Source organism: Bubalus kerabau, chromosome 1, assembly GCF_029407905.1.
Source record: "Bubalus kerabau isolate K-KA32 ecotype Philippines breed swamp buffalo chromosome 1, PCC_UOA_SB_1v2, whole genome shotgun sequence".
Taxonomy (NCBI): domain Eukaryota; kingdom Metazoa; phylum Chordata; class Mammalia; order Artiodactyla; family Bovidae; genus Bubalus; species Bubalus kerabau.
Window position 1 is genome coordinate 1,587,563 of NC_073624.1, and position 15,034 is coordinate 1,602,596.

The 15,034-nt window shown below is 59.2% G+C and overlaps 1 long non-coding RNA gene across 1 annotated transcript; it reads left to right on the forward strand.

Moving 5' to 3' along the window:
* The first annotated feature begins 9,391 nt into the window (after positions 1–9,391).
* LOC129641284 (uncharacterized) lies at positions 9,392–11,269 on the forward strand. Its single transcript, XR_008709288.1, has 3 exons — positions 9,392–9,516; positions 10,896–10,930; positions 11,209–11,269. It is a non-coding gene; the product is annotated as an uncharacterized LOC129641284 (long non-coding RNA).
* Positions 11,270–15,034: the final 3,765 nt, after the last annotated feature.

Sequence of the window (15,034 nt, forward strand, 5' to 3'; positions counted from 1 at the left end):
TCTTTCTACAGCCTCCCCTTCCCGCCTTCCAGGGCTGACCGCATGTCAGTAGCACGCCGCTCCCCTTCCACTCTCAGCTTTCTAGGTGACGCTCTGCTTTTAGCAGTTGCACAGTGGCTCATACTACATTATCACACCTCATTTAAGATTAATATTAAGTGACTTCTGAAAAAAAGGAACTTTGTAACAGAATATTTTCTATCTGCAACCATCATCTTTTGGGCTATACGCCTCTATACAAGACAAGTAAAACCTCTGTACATTTGAAACCCAACCAAATGTATTTCGAAGAAGTTACGAAGTTGAGGACCCACTGCTGCTGTTTGTGTTTCTGTGGCACTTGCCATCTCTTGCAGCGCAGGGCTACTGGCAGGGAGTGCTCTTGCTTTATTTTACTGGAAGTGTCTTTATTTCACATTCTGTTCTGAAGGATAGTTTTTCTGGAAGTAGATTGTTTGGTAGATTTTTTTTTTCTCCTAGATACTTCCGATGTGACTCTGCAGTGTCTGACCTCCACATTGGTTTTCTGTTTGCTTTTTTTAAAAAAATAGAATTATAGTTGATTTTCAGTGTTGTTAGTTTGAGGTGTACACCAAAGTTATTCTGTTATACATAAATACACACATATTTATAAATCTATTCTAGTTCAGATTCTTTTCCCTTATAGGTTCTTACAAAATGTCGAGCATAGCTCCCTGTGCTGTTCAGCAGGTCCTTGTTGGTTACCGATTTTGCACTTAATCGTGTGTATATGATAATCCCAGCCTCCTGACTCGCCTCTCCCCTCACCCCCTTTCCCCTCTGGTAACCATAGGTTTGTTTTCTCTGTCTGTGGGTCTGTTTTTGTTTTTGCAAATTAGTTCACTCCCATCATATTTTAGATCCCACATATAAGTGACATCATATGATACCTGTCTTTCTCTGACTTACCTCACGTATTATGATAATCTCCGAGTCCGTCCGTGTTGCTGCACATGGACTCATTCCATTCTTTTCCACGGCCGAGCAACACTCCCTTGTATGCACACGTGCAGAGCCTCCTCGCACGCACTCCTCCGTCCGTGGCCTGCTCTCTGGCGGGCTGTCAGCCGAGCGTCAGAGTACTGCCACGTCTGTGGAGCGGGCTGCTTTCTCTTGCGGTTTTCGAGGACGCCTCTTAGTGCTTGTCTCTCAGAGGCTTGACTGACACGTTCTTCATCGTGGTTTCTTGTTTTTGTTCCACTTTGGGTTGTTGGCCTGAAGGGTCTGTATATTCACGTCTTCTCCAGATGCGGAGGCCTTGGCCAGCACGCCTACAAATGCTGCTTCTACACCACGTTTCCTCCTCTCGTTCCAGGGGCCTAATTCTGCCTCTGCTGGATGGTTTCATCTCCTCCCCGAAGGTGTCTGAGGCCTTCCCACTTTCCGTGCATAGTTCCAGTCCATTTTTCAGATCGACTCACGTTTACTGGCCCATCTCCAGGCTTACCAGCTTGCTGCTCTGTTGGCTGCCAGCTGCTATTGAGCCCATCTGGTCAATTTTTCAATTTATTTCCCAATATTGTACTTTTCAGCCCCAGAACCGCCATTCTTAGATGTCGTTGGAGGTTTTTTTGTGGACCTTCTCTGCCTTGCTCCTCATTGATACCACATGGCATGGCATGCCATGGCGTGCACACTCAGTCATGTCCAACTCTTTGAGACCCCAGGCTCCTTTGTCCATGAGATTTTTCCAGCCAAGAATAGCAGAGTGTGTTGTCATTTATTCCTCCAGGGGATCTTCCCCACCAGGGATTGAACCCTTGTCTCTTGCCTCTTCTGCATTGGCAGGCGGTTCTTTAGCAGCTGAGCCACAGGGAAAGCGCCCTGCTACCACATTGTCCTTTAAGTATTTGAACACCTTCATGAGAGCTCTTGGAAGTCTCTGATAAATCAGCAGTAGGCTGGTTCTGAGATGATGTCAATATGTAAACTTTTTTCCTGAGTACAGATCACACATTCCTGCTTCTTTGCACATCTGATAAATTTTGGTGGAAAGCTCAAAGTAGTATGTTGTGGGCACCCTGAAACGTCTGTTATTTTTTGAGGGTTGTTGCTTTGTGTTACACTTGGCAATTCTTTTGCCTGCACTCAGACTGTGAAATCTGTCTTCCCTGAAGTGAAGAGCAGCTGACGCTTCTGCTTCAAGCTCCTGTTTTCTGGGTTTATTTTCTGTTCTTTGGTTTCAGCTCGGCTCACTTTAAATCCCGACTCCTCGTGTGTGTCTCACACCTGTGTGGTTTAGTGCTCCGCTGAGGATTTGGCCTGAGTCCACCAAGGTTTGGGGCTCGCCCACTTTCTGGGTCTTCGGCTGTTGGTCACCCTGTGTTCCTCCTTCTGATGCATCAAGCTGGAGCATCTCCTCTCACGGCGGCCTGGACCGTGCAGGTTGGAGAGTGTCCTTTATCAAAGGCATGGCCTTCCCATCCGTCATCACAAGCCTTTGTCTCCAGTTTCTGCCCCACGGTCCCCTGTTGCTTAGTGATCAGCCAGGATCACTAAGGACTGGATCCTCAGTCCTGGATCTGGCCCCAACTGTGTCCCCTGCTCACAAACCTGCTCTTTCTTCACCCTTCCTGCCGCCTGCTGCTCCGCTCTGTCACCTGCCGCCGTGCCCTCCGAGGCTGTGCGTTTTCACGGCCGCAGCTGGGGTTGGGAGTAGCCCCAGGAAGAGAGCCGTGAAGTTGCAGTTTTCACCTGATCAGCAGCAATCTTCCAAAAGTAACTCTTCCCTGTTTCTTCCTGCCTCTATTCAGTGCCTTCAGTGTTGTGTTGGAGAACTGAGTTCAGGTTTTGTAGTTGTTTCTTGGAAAGAGTTTCCAACCTTACCATTCTCCAGTAACCAGCATCCCACCTCCCTGATCCTTGTTCCTTCCTGAACCTCCAAGATTCCGGCCAGTGATCTGCTGGGGCCCTTCTCTTGCGGCCTGGGAGGGTAATCTCCTCTTCAAATTCCTTGTGCAGGCAGGTTGGCATTCCCTTTATGGAAGAGGAAGTGTTTGAACAGGCCCCAGGAGACAATGCTTTGAATAGGCGTCTTCTTTCTGCCGGGCGTCTGCAGTGCGTGGTGGTGACCCTGTGGGCGTGGCCATGGACTGTCCAGCATGTGTCCTGCCTGTGCCCTGCAGGGGCGGGGCGCCGGCCAGGGCTGGTGCCAGGAGAGCCCACGTCAGGTCACACCTAGGATGCCTCCGTAGGGCAGGGCATCACCCAGGGCTGGGTCTGCAGGCGTGTGCAGTGGGTAGAGATGATGCTGGGCACGGTGCCTGCATGAGCCTCATGGAGCAGAGGGCAGGTCTAGACCCGACTCTCGAAGCCCCTGAGTTTTGGAAAGGAGGGCAGAGCTGAGCTCAAACCTCCAGGTCCCCCCGTCCTAACAGAAGGCTATTCTGGTTCAAGCCTTCATCCCAACCAGGTCAGGACAACTTAGGCTGTGATGGGCCCTGACCCCCATGTCCAGCAGTGCGCTCCCCACATCCCCATGGCCCAATGGAGACGACATTTACCCGTTTGCTTGTGGGGGTCGTCTTCCCTCCCCTCCCCTCACCCTGCAGCACAGCCTGGACCCAGCACTGCGTCTGCTCTGTTCCCACCCCCAGGCTCGTCCCGCTGGGTGGGCTGTGGTGAAAGCGAAGGTGAGTGAGTGCGGGAGGGGTTCTCAGCCCCGGGAGCCAGGAGCCGGGGAGGGCTGGACTTGCCCAGGTGGCGCCTGGGTGAGCTGGGGGCTGGGAGCTGTGGCCACGGCCCTTGGTTCCCGTACTCCTGTTCCCTACAGCATCTTCCCCTTCAGCACATTATTATCCGTTTTTTGGAAAACCACAGTTCATCTGGAGCCCACACCTGACGCTGCGTCCGTGCTCCGGGGCGGACGCTGCTGTCAGACGTTTCTGGGCCCCCGGGCGCCCCTCCCCCGTGCCTGCTGGACTGTGGGGCTCGTGTCTGGGGGACCTCTCTGATGGGCCGCGTGGCCGAGTAGAGGGGTGTTCCTGCAGAAGGACGCTGGGCTTGGCCCTGCCTCACGCTGTGCCAGGCCGGGAGCACCCTCCTGTCGCTGAGAAACTGCTCCCCCGAGCCAGGACCCTCCTCCTGCGGATCTCAGCTGGGGCAGGACACACACATCTGGGCTCTGACACACACCGTGGACAGTCCCACGAACATACGTGTGTGTGCACACACAGAGACATTCACACACACACATGCACACATACACAGAGACACATTCACACACACAGACACACACACAGAGACACATTCACACACATGTGCACACACACATAGACATTCACACACAGACACAGACACACACACAGACACATCCTGGGATCAAACAGTGTCTGGAAAGCTAACTGGGAAAACAGAAATTTCTTTGACCATCTGGCAAAGCAGGATCCCATTAACAGACAGCCCAATTTAGCCTCTGAGCACAACCCTCACCCTCTGCTGTGGAATATTCGCATTTGTATTGCCCTCCCTGGAGCCTCACCGGAAGGGCCTCCGGGACAGCACTGACCTGCACGGGGAGGAGCTGCCCAGCTGCCCCGAGGGAGCTCTGCTCAGCCCCTCGCTCCCCCCACACCCTGACCCCACTCAGCTCTGCCCTGCAGGAGACTGTGGCCCCTCCTGGATGCAGCGTGCACGCCCGCCTCCCCTGAGCCTGTGCTCCTGGGGTCACTGGGGCTGAGGGCTGCACCCCGGGGGCTTGAGAGAGGGCGAACACCCAGGGGCCTGAACGCCCCCCACCAAGCTTAGACCTTGGCTTCACCTTGACTATGGAACACAGAAGCCAAGTCACCTGATCACAGCAAAAGAGATCTTTTCTGGATGAAGGAGACTGTTCAGAAATTCCTTGGATGAGAACAAAGCCAGGAGCATGGATCCCAGTGGCCACGTGGTCTCTGGGGGGCAGGCAGGGTGCTTGCTGTCATTCCTGTAGCTAATGTTTCTTGTCTTCTTATGAAAAGAGTGTCTGCACGTAAGGGGATGAAGCAGGGCTGAGAGGGTCTGGGAGAGCCCCACATGGAGGAGCCTGAGTGTCTACCTGGCTGACCCCCGCCAGGATGCACCCCCACGCCCACGACACAGACTATTTTCCCAAAGGGATGGGCCTCCTCAGGCCGCAGCTCACCCCCAGATGATTGAGGGGCTCTCGCAGTCATAATTAAGGGGAAGTTTATGAACCCCAAGCAGAAAAGTAAGTTTAATTATTTGCAAGTCAGAAGCTCATTCTCTCTGGGTGACTTATGACAGCCAGCCTCCAGCCTTGGGGATGAGATCGGTTCCGTTTTAGGCATTAAATTGATAACTTGACCAAATCGATTTCATTAGCGGCTCTGTCATATCCGCAGTTACTGATGGGCGCTCGGCCCCGGGAGCGACCACAGCCCTGCGAGAGCGGAGGAGGCAGCGGCTCCGCAGAGCTCATGGGCTGCGTGGGGACACTCCTTCTGCCGGGGCCTGCGCTCATCGCCAGATCTGCCCTCTGCTCCCGGGTCACCTGGGACTGCTCTTGTCTTTGGGGTTCATGGGGCCGAGGCGGTGGGGGCATCCGGTGGGTCCAGGCACCTGCTCGGGGTGGGGTGAGGCCCTGGGCCCCTGAGCAACACGGATGCTCCGGTAGGGACAGCGGCCTCCCTGGGTGCACAGTGGATCTGAGCTGCTCCTGGACCGTGTGGATTCTGGGACTTGGTGCTGTGTTCACGCTCCTGAGTGCTCAGCCTGAGGTCCTCCGGCCTCCTCCCTCCACCTGCCAGGCTGCACAGGGGGCAGGGCCCGCTTCCGTGTCCGTGTCCCGGGAGTCCCGGGCATGGGCTTTCGGCCCCGCCTGGTGTGGCCCCACCCCCCTGAGCCAGTCAGATGGTCCCATGGTGGTCTGTGGGTCCCAGCGCGTTAGCTGACCCATGTATGACGTGGCGTTTCTGGGACGAGATGGGGCTGGCTCATGGGGCCATGGTCCCGACGTGGGCTGGGCTGGTCTGCGTCGCTCAGAAGGGAGCCCAGGCCGTCCGTCTGTCTGGCTCGGTGAGGCCTCGTCCCTCAGAAAGGCCCCGGGAGCCCTCACTGATGGGGCCTGGGGGGGAGGGCAGCCGGGCCATCCTTGGCATTTGGGGCTGGGCCTGGACGTTCCCACTGGGTCACCTGTCACTCGGCGGCGGGCTTAGCTCTGGGGTTTGCAGCCAACCTCTGCCTGAAAGCTGGCCTTGCCAGGGCCCAGCCAGTGTCAGACTGAGCGTCACCTGGAAAGTGCCTCGGGGCAACCCTCCTCCCCCCTTCTCCCAGGAGTGTTGGGGGCCCAGTGGTGACCACGGGCTCAGCTGGCGTCTTGGCGTCTCCTTGGCAACAGGAGCGTTTCCTTCCTCGTCTGTCTTCCTGCAAGTGAGGCCAGGCTCAAATGGGAGGGCCATGCTGTGGCGGCTTGTGTGGGAGGTACCATCTCCACGCTCAGAGAGGCTCATGACCAAAACGCTCCCCTTGACCGGATCTGGCACTTGGCCAGCCTGGCGTCGGTATCCCATGTGCGACCTCAGCAGGCCCATCTTAGCCAGAGTCCTGCCGGGTCAGTCTCAGGGCACCCACATTCGCTGACAGGAACCCCAGCCCCACCATGTCCAGTCCCGGCCTCCGTCCACTCTGCTCCTTGGCTGTAAATCCCCAGCCATCCGTCCGCTCTGCTGGGAGTGGAACTTGACCTCCCCTGTTGCAGAGGTCCTCAGTGGAATCTTCCTGACTGTTTCCACACGCCTCAGAGTGAAAGTGTTCATTGCTCACTTGTGTCTGATTCTTTGCAACCCCATGGGCTGTAGCCCACCAGGCTCCTCTGTCCACGGGATTTCCCAGACAAGAATCCTGGAGTGGGTTGCCATTCCCTTCTCCGGGGGATCTTCCCGACCCAGGGATCGAACCTCGGTCTCCTGCATTGCAGGTAGATACTTTACCATCTGAGCCACGAGGGTAGTGACTTTTCCTTAACACTCGCCCTCTGCGGAGCTGAGATGCTGTGAGGCGTGGACACCTCCGCGTTTGTGTTCCTTTCTTGCCTCCCAGGCTCACTCCCGTCTTTACTACGGGACCGGATGGTGCAGTGGGCCTGCATGGCCAACTTCTGGGTTCCTCTTGCCCTGGAATAAAGCCCTCTCCTGGTGAGGGGCCCCTAGGGATGAAGGGTCAGCGACATCACAGGCAGGTCCACTGGGTGCTGCCCCAGCAGCTGGGGCCCCTGCACCCCCCCCAGGAAGGAGGCGGGTGTCCTCCCTGCAGTGCTGGCAGAAGGAATACATGAGGTGACATCTATAAAAGCAAAATAAATGTGGTTATAATTTTAAAGCAGTTCCATGACCCTGGGCGCAGGAGAAGAAATAAAAGATAATTTAAGATTCAGTGTGTCCCCTAAGGAAGCCAATGACTAAATGGAGAAGATACACGACCAGGAGACCAGCTGGCCAGCCAGAAGGGTGCATGCGGGTCCTCCAGGGCAGTGAGAGCAGGGAGCCCACCCCCACCTTCAGGAGGGACGCCCGATGCCCAGGCTGGGAAGAGTGGAGGGGTGACGGCCTGTGCGTTGGGTGATCAGGCCCTGCCTTGGCAGTCTGGAGGGTGGCTGAGAGACAGAAGGACAGAGGGGTGTCTGAATCAGACCAGGGCTGTGAGCTCTGACCCGACCAGTGGAGCTGGGGACGCGGGGCAGCGTCTGTGAAGGTCCGCACGCGGTTCCTGGTAGCTGCCGGGTCCCCTGTCTGCATGACAGGACCCCTGGGGCAGGACACAGGGTGTGAGCAACCTCCGTGGGATGGGGGCATCTTAGTGGGGAGAAGCCGGCAAGTCCCGGTGCGGGGTGAAGGGTGCTGGTGGGCAAACACAGGGACGTGTCCTGGGAGGGCAGGCTGCCGTCCTGAGGTCCTGGAGCTGCACTGAGAGGCCCGGACACCCGTTCCAGCCCCTCTCCTTGTCCCCCCCTCCCCGGGGCCCCTGAGTCCACTTCCTCCCACTGCTGTCTGCCTTCTCTAGCCCCTCCCGGAGCACCCACCACCCCCATCTCCGCCAGGAGCCCCTTCCACACCCTGGTGTTGCCTCTCCCTGGGCTGGGCTGACCCAGCCACTCAGGGAGCCTCCTGAGCCCTGAAGTGGGTCCTCTCGGTGGCACTCGGATGCTGTCACAGGTTCTGCTGGGGACACAGGGCCTACTCAGACCCGCAGGACGAGAGGTGGCTCCCACTCTTCTTGCTGAGCCCAGCACTCTGGGAACCTCTGGGAACCTCCTGAGCCTCCCCTCCACAGGGGGTTTCAACAGAAGCACACTCGGGTGGGCGACAGCCTCCCTGGCTGATGGTGTGTGACTTGGACCCCTGGCCTAGGAAGTGCTCAGCACACGAGGGTGACCATGAAAACAGGCACGTGTACACACACACACACACACGTGCACACACTCCCTACACAGCATGTACAGTGGTCCTGGTTGGCTGGTTCAGGACCCGACCGAGGAGGGCGTGCCTGATCGCTGTAGAGACAGTCACAGTGGGATCCGCTTAAGAAGCCCTGCCCCTGACCCGGAACCTCACCTGCCCCTGCAGGCAGGTGCCCCCAGGACCCCCATCACCCGAAGCCTGCTTCACTTCTTCCAGGAGGCGGAGCTGGCTCCGAGAGATGGGGCAGTGTTGGCGGCCCTGACTCAGAGTCATCCCTAAATCAGCACCAACCCTCCTGTTCTCTCAGGCTGCCGGGCGCTGGGTGATTGACGTGCTCCTCCTTGCTCTCCAGGAACCCGGTGAGCTCCGCCCAACTCCCTTTACTCCACCAACGGGAAAGCCGAGGCCCAGAGCGCAGGCGCATCTGAGCTGTGCGGGCAGCCGGGACAGGGCCCCCTCCCAGACTCCTGCCCCTCCTGACACACAGCGGGGCGGCCTCCCTGGGGAGCATGGCCCTCCAGCAAGGCTGTCCTGCAGGGGCTGGAGAGCAGTCCTTCCCCTCCTGGGGACGGTGTCCACGCCTGCCCAGCCTCAGGTCACAACCCGGCTGGGACTGGGCCCCGTGGGGGGAGTGTGTGACCGTCCCCCACACGGGGAGGTGGACCTCACGTCCTTTCCGCACCCTGCAGGTGGGCAGCAGGGAGGCCTATCGAATTTGGTGGGTCAGGAAACTGAGGCCAGGAGCTCAAGTTAGAAGAGCCAGACTTGGCCCAGCCTGGAGTGGACAGGGCAGAGGGGGCGTGGCCAGACCAGGGGAGGCGTGCGGGCAGAGGGCGTGGCCGGGAGGAGGGCGTGGCCGGGAGGAGGGCGTGGCCGGGAGGAGGGCGTGGCCGGGTCAGGGGAGGCGGGGCGGGGGCCAAGGAGACGTTGCTTCCACGCGGAGGGCTCTGCAGTGCGTTCTGGACGCCTAAGTGCCCCCATCATGGAGACGCCCTCGCCGGGCACCCTGGCTTGTGGCGGGAGGGGGGACCCTGCGGACGGGAAGGCCAGCCTCAGAGAGTTCGGCTGTCACTGCAGCACACCCGGACCATCCGGACAGGTACACCGGGCTCCGCTTGGAGATCAGGGTCTGCTTTTATGAACCCTGGCGGTTACGAAGCTCTTTCTCTTTCCTCTGGCCTCACGATTCTATTTTCCCCTGCTATGCCCAGAAGGCTCTGGAACAGCGGCCGTGCACATGGCTCTGGGTAGGGGAGGTTCCTTTCCTCTGGCAGGCACACCCCCTGCCCCCTTCCAGCGCATTTCTCCGTGTGCACAGAGGGAGGAGCCGAGGGCTGGTCGCTCTCCCGGCCACACTGCCCTGCCCTCCTGGCCTCTGATGGCCAAGTCCCCAGGTGCTTCCTGTGGTGTAGTCCCCGGAAGCTCCTATCTGTCATGGACACCCAGGCCGCCCGCAGTGTAGGGCACACCTGGGTGCCCTGTGGTGGCAGCTAGGCCTGGGTTCTGTCCTTCTTCCTCCCTCCTGGGATGAGCCCGGCTTTGTGCGGGAGGGCGGGGTCTCCTTCACTCCCTGGAGCGGCTCCAAAGGCCAGTGAAGCCTCCTCAAATCGAGCACAGACCTCGAGATGCCCACGGCCCGCCTGCCAGGCCGCAGGTCCCAGAGTTGAAATTTTATCAAGAGCAGTTGCAAGCTGATGGTCACAGCCTGCCGGATTCGGAACACGCCGATATCTGCTGCTTGGAGATCCAAGCAGATTCCCCTAGAAAGGGGGCCCTTAGACAAGGGTCTCCTTCTGGAGCCCCGAGCAGGGTTCTGCAGCTGGGCCTGGGGGCATGAGCAGAGCCTGGCTCACAGACCCCGGTGCCGGTGAAGGCAGGTGGCCGTCAGCCTTCCCATGGGCTTGGCCGGGGATGAAGCAGTAGTTACAGGTCAGGCGCTGCTCGCCCGCCCGGGGCTGGGCGTCACGGAGCCTCCGTGGGGTCCAGAAACGCCTGGAGGGCTCTCGCCTGCACATGGTCATGGGGCCCGCCTCCCGGGAAGGAGGTCCTGTCACCACCTGTGCCCTGAGCTCTGTTGCTGCCAGCCACGCCGGCGAAAGCCCCTCCCAGGACACCGCGGCCAGCGAACAAAAGCCATGCTTATCAAAGGAGTTTCTCTTTATTTTCATAATTTAGCTGAATCAACACAAAATTGAATACTGTAAAACAAGGGAAAAATGCTGCAACATATCAAACTCCCAGTCTCTGCCCTCAGGTGTCTACACCCACTGTCAAAAGAAACAGGCCGGGGGCAGGTGGTGGGGACGCTGGCAGGCAGGGCAGAGGTGCGCTGGGCCAGGGACCCTCCCAAGGCCTCCCTCCCCACTCCTGGAGTGACCCTGGGCCGAGGAGCCTGGGGCCAGCCTGGGGTGGGGCAGCACCCCGCGGCCGCCTCCTCTGTGATGAAAAACGCAACCCCAGCCATCTCTTTCACCCCAGGACAACACGTGCCCGTGAATCTGTGGTGACCGAAGGTAACTAAATACTCATGGACGTTGGAATGGGTCTTAAATAAATGGAGTTTCTCTCCTATCTTTAGTCTATGGGTGGCTGGAACAACTTCTATATAGATTTTTTATAACTTTTTTTTTTTTTAGTAGCATAGACCTAGCATAACACTCCTGTTAATTGGACTCTTAGGTAGTATACTTCAGCTGAAACTCAGGAAGATAAAGGGGTCTGGCACAGGGTGGCCGGGGGAAGGTAACCGTAACTGTTCCTTATCCGTGGGCCTGGCGACCCCACCTCGCAGGAGGGATGCGGGAGACACGGGCTCGGCCCGTCCCCCGCCGTCTCCGCCTTCTGGCATGAAGACTATCGGGATCACGGGGGCATCCGACTGGGAAGACGAGGTCGGCTGCCAACTGCCCTCCAGGTCTGCGAATGTGAGAGGGGTAAGAAAACAGGAAACAAAACTGGTTGGAACAGGCGTGATCCAGGGACGGGACACTCCCAGGACAGAGGCCCGGGAGGCAGGACGATCCAACCCAGACCATGGGAAAGGCCACTGGCCCTTCTGTGTCACTGACCAGCGTGCCTGTGCCGCCCGGACCTGGCCCTCAGCCCGCTGCACCCGAGTCCTGCCCCCTCCGCACACTGAGCGCCCCTGTGTCTGGGGGTGCAGGTCCCCAACACCCAGCCCAGACCCTTTGGGAGGCCCCTGTCCCGGCCTGCCTCTCAGGGACAGCTGGGGCTGCCACATGAATTGTTAAATAGGATTTTCTACAAATATACAACATATAAAAACTGTTAAATATATAACTTCCGGCTTTGCAAAATACATTTAATGATCTCTTTCAAACAAGTGTTACTTTCGCTTTCTTTAATTTGCTTTCTGGAGCTAAAGGGCGGTCAGATGAGACAGCAGTCATGGGAGACCCAACATGCTCTTGCGGATCCTGGATTGTCCCGCTATCTGAATGGGGCGGCGAGAGGCGCGTCGAACTGGTTAAAACAGAAAGTGATTTTAGTAGGAGAAGGTCCACCTAAGTGCAGAGGAGCAGGTGTGCGCGGCAGGCTGTGGTCCCCCGCAGGCGTGCCCGTGGGGTCCGCGTGGGGACATCATGGGCCACATGTCCTCCGGTCACGTCCTCCAGCCGTGCGGGGCAGGGGCAAGGCCCGCAGTGTTCGTGGGGCGGGGGCTGCCCGGGCACGTCTCTGCCCCCGTGTACCCCCCGGTACACAAACCCAGGGACTCGGATGGTGAGGGCGAGTCCACTTGAAAATAGATTTTGCTCTTTGGTCTATTGAATATACTGAAAGGATAAGAAAATAAAAGCGATTCGGACAGTCTGGGGCTCGAGGAGAGGCCACGTCTGCGTCCGAGACTCAGTCCTCCCGGGACCCGGCGCTGTCCTCCGCTCTCGGGCTGGCGGGGCTGCAGCCTTGTCCTCCTCCTTCTCCGAGTCCACGCCGGGAGGGCGGCCAGGCCAGGCTCCAGGGGTGCCCGGCGACGTGGCCCCGCGGTGTGTTCCCGGCCCGAGTCCTGGGGGAGGCCAGACAGACTCAGCGCGGGCGGCCGAGGAAGCAGGCTGTCCTTGACGGGCTAGAGAAATGGAGCGTGGGCGGATGGCAGCGGGTAGGTGGCGTCCACGACGGGCCGAGGAGCGCGGCCGAGCTGTGGACTCTCCAGGGACCCGGGGCCGCTCCTGGGGCCCCTCTGGGGCTGTGTTTGTCAGGAGACCTGAGAAGCAGAAAGAGGAGAGCCGTCAGCCTCCACACACACCAAGGGTCCCCGTCGGGAACAGCAGGAGCCCAGGGACCCCGCTAGGTTGGCCTCACCCGGACAATATGCTGGAAAGACACCAGCAGACCTTCTTGAGGACAAAAACTAGTTTTCAGAGCCAAACTGGAGGAGAAAGCTATGCTTGTCACAAGAAGTCCCTGGGAACACCCTCTTTCTCCAGGTGGGGCCCTGCCTCCCACCCTTGGCCGTGACAAGGGAACGTGCTGGAACTCTCAGCTGCTGGTGTGAACTGCCTGTCTTCCGCCCTGTGCTGGCCAGGTCCTTGGGTCTGGGCGGCATCGACCTGTTTCTTTAACCGTGTACACAGCAGGTGCTGCATAATTGCACAGAGGAGAGCGCTGGAAACAAGGGTGCCTCACCCCCACAGAGCCCCCGGCAGGATGCAGAGCTGGGGTGTACATGCTGGTTGATGGGTGCACAGCCCCCCAGGCAGCACTGGGGCATCTCAGGGACATGACAGAACACTCCAGGTCAGTGCCGTGAGGGGACGGGGTCCCCAGCCTCTGCTCTGCAGCAGGAGCATCACGGGTGAGACAGCGGACATAGGATAGGAGGCTTCCCCGGGGCACCTCCGCAGCCTCCCGCCCCGTGTCCACGTCCGCGCCGGGCCCACCCACTTGGCAGGACGGGGCCTCCCAGGGGCTGCAGGAGCAGGACTGGTGTGGGACCCCAGGGCTGTGGGTGCGTGTCCACAGTGACAGGAGCCCCGAGGGGAGCTCCATGTGCCACTGGAGAGGGGGATGAGCATGAGAGTGGGCAGCAGGGGAGACGCTCGGAGCCCCTCCGTCTCTGCCGACTGAGGCCCAGCCTAGGAGGGGGTGGGGAGCAGGGCCAGGGTGGGACACATGCTGGGCTCACTGTCCAGACCGGCGCAGGGTCCTGGGCTCACTGTCCAGACTGGGGCAGGGTCCTGGGGGGGGGGGTCACTGTCCAGACCGGCGCAGGGTCCTGGGCTCACTATCCAGACTGGGGCAGGGCCCTGGGCTCACTGTCCAGACCATTGCAGGGTCCTGGGGGGGGGTGGTCACTGTCCAGACCATTGCAGGGTCCTGGTTGCATGTTTCTCCCCATCTGACCAGCTGCCTAGCAGCCCCGGGACCCTGACCCTAATCCGCAGTGAGCACCCCTCCCCAGGTCTCCTGAGTTGGACAGAGGCCCCTGTGCGTATCGTGGTGACCCTCACCTGCCCAGGACCCCGCAGGCAGCGTCCAGGCCCACCCTCTGCTCCGCTGCCCACAGACCAGGGCAGCTGCCCCTCCCTGACCTGTCCAGTCACGTCCACGACCGAGACCATCCAGCCCGGTCACTCACGGGCTAGCTCGAGGGGCTAACCAAGAAAGGAAGCACTGAACCCACTTTTTCTACATAGAAAGTTGTATAAATTCTTATTCGTGGATAAATGGGAAAACACTGGAGCATAAAAAGAAAATAAAAACCCACCCACGTTCCGTACCCGAAGGTAAATATTTTGATAACATAACTGCATTTCCTCTGCACTCTGTAACAGCTCACATGCTCTGTGTTACAGCTACGATGAGGCCGGGGCTTGGCATGAACGCTCGCGTCGTCCGACGCAGGCTGGCAGCCTGTCCGGGGGGTCGGCGACCCCTGGCCATGTCCATGCTCACGCACCAACCCCAGGACAGACGGGCAGGGCCCGGGCTGTCTCAGCGTCCCCCCCAAGCCCCGCCTAGGGGGCTACTTCTCACGTCTGCGAGCTCAGACAGCAGAGGCTCCCAGGCCCCGTAATTCCACCGAAAAGAGGCAGGGTTTGGTTGAGGACTCGTCTCATCCTCGTGCCGGCCAGAGGAGTGGAGCACGCTGACCAGCGGGGTCCCGGCCATGTGCCTGTCTGTGCCAGTTCGTCTGGCCGGGCTCTGCGTTTCTTCCCGATCTGAACAAGGACGCGTGTTTCATCATAGGCAGGCCCGCGAGAGGCCCCGGCACATGCCCCGTGGGCCTGCCGTCCAGCTTGGTCCACCCGCGGTTCACATCTGTGCCGTGTCGCAGACACCCAGGTTTTCTTTTCTGGGAGGGAAGCAGGGCTGGGAGTCCATTCGGGACGCCCTCATGGCTTAAAGCCACTCAGTCTACACACCGTTCTAGGGCTTGTCCCAGAGGTTCCCCCATCCTCAGGAGGCCCCCGCTTTCCCCCACACCCCCCAGCCTCTGGCTTTTCCTGATCTTGGGCGGGCAGGTGGGTGGGGCAGGAAGGACACCAGGCCCCTGTCTGCTCCGGCCAGTCCCCCCAAGGGCCCAGCCTGGAGACAGAAGCCAGGACAGGGGTACACGGGGGCCCGTCCAGCTTCCACCCGAGCCCAGAGAGTCCCCT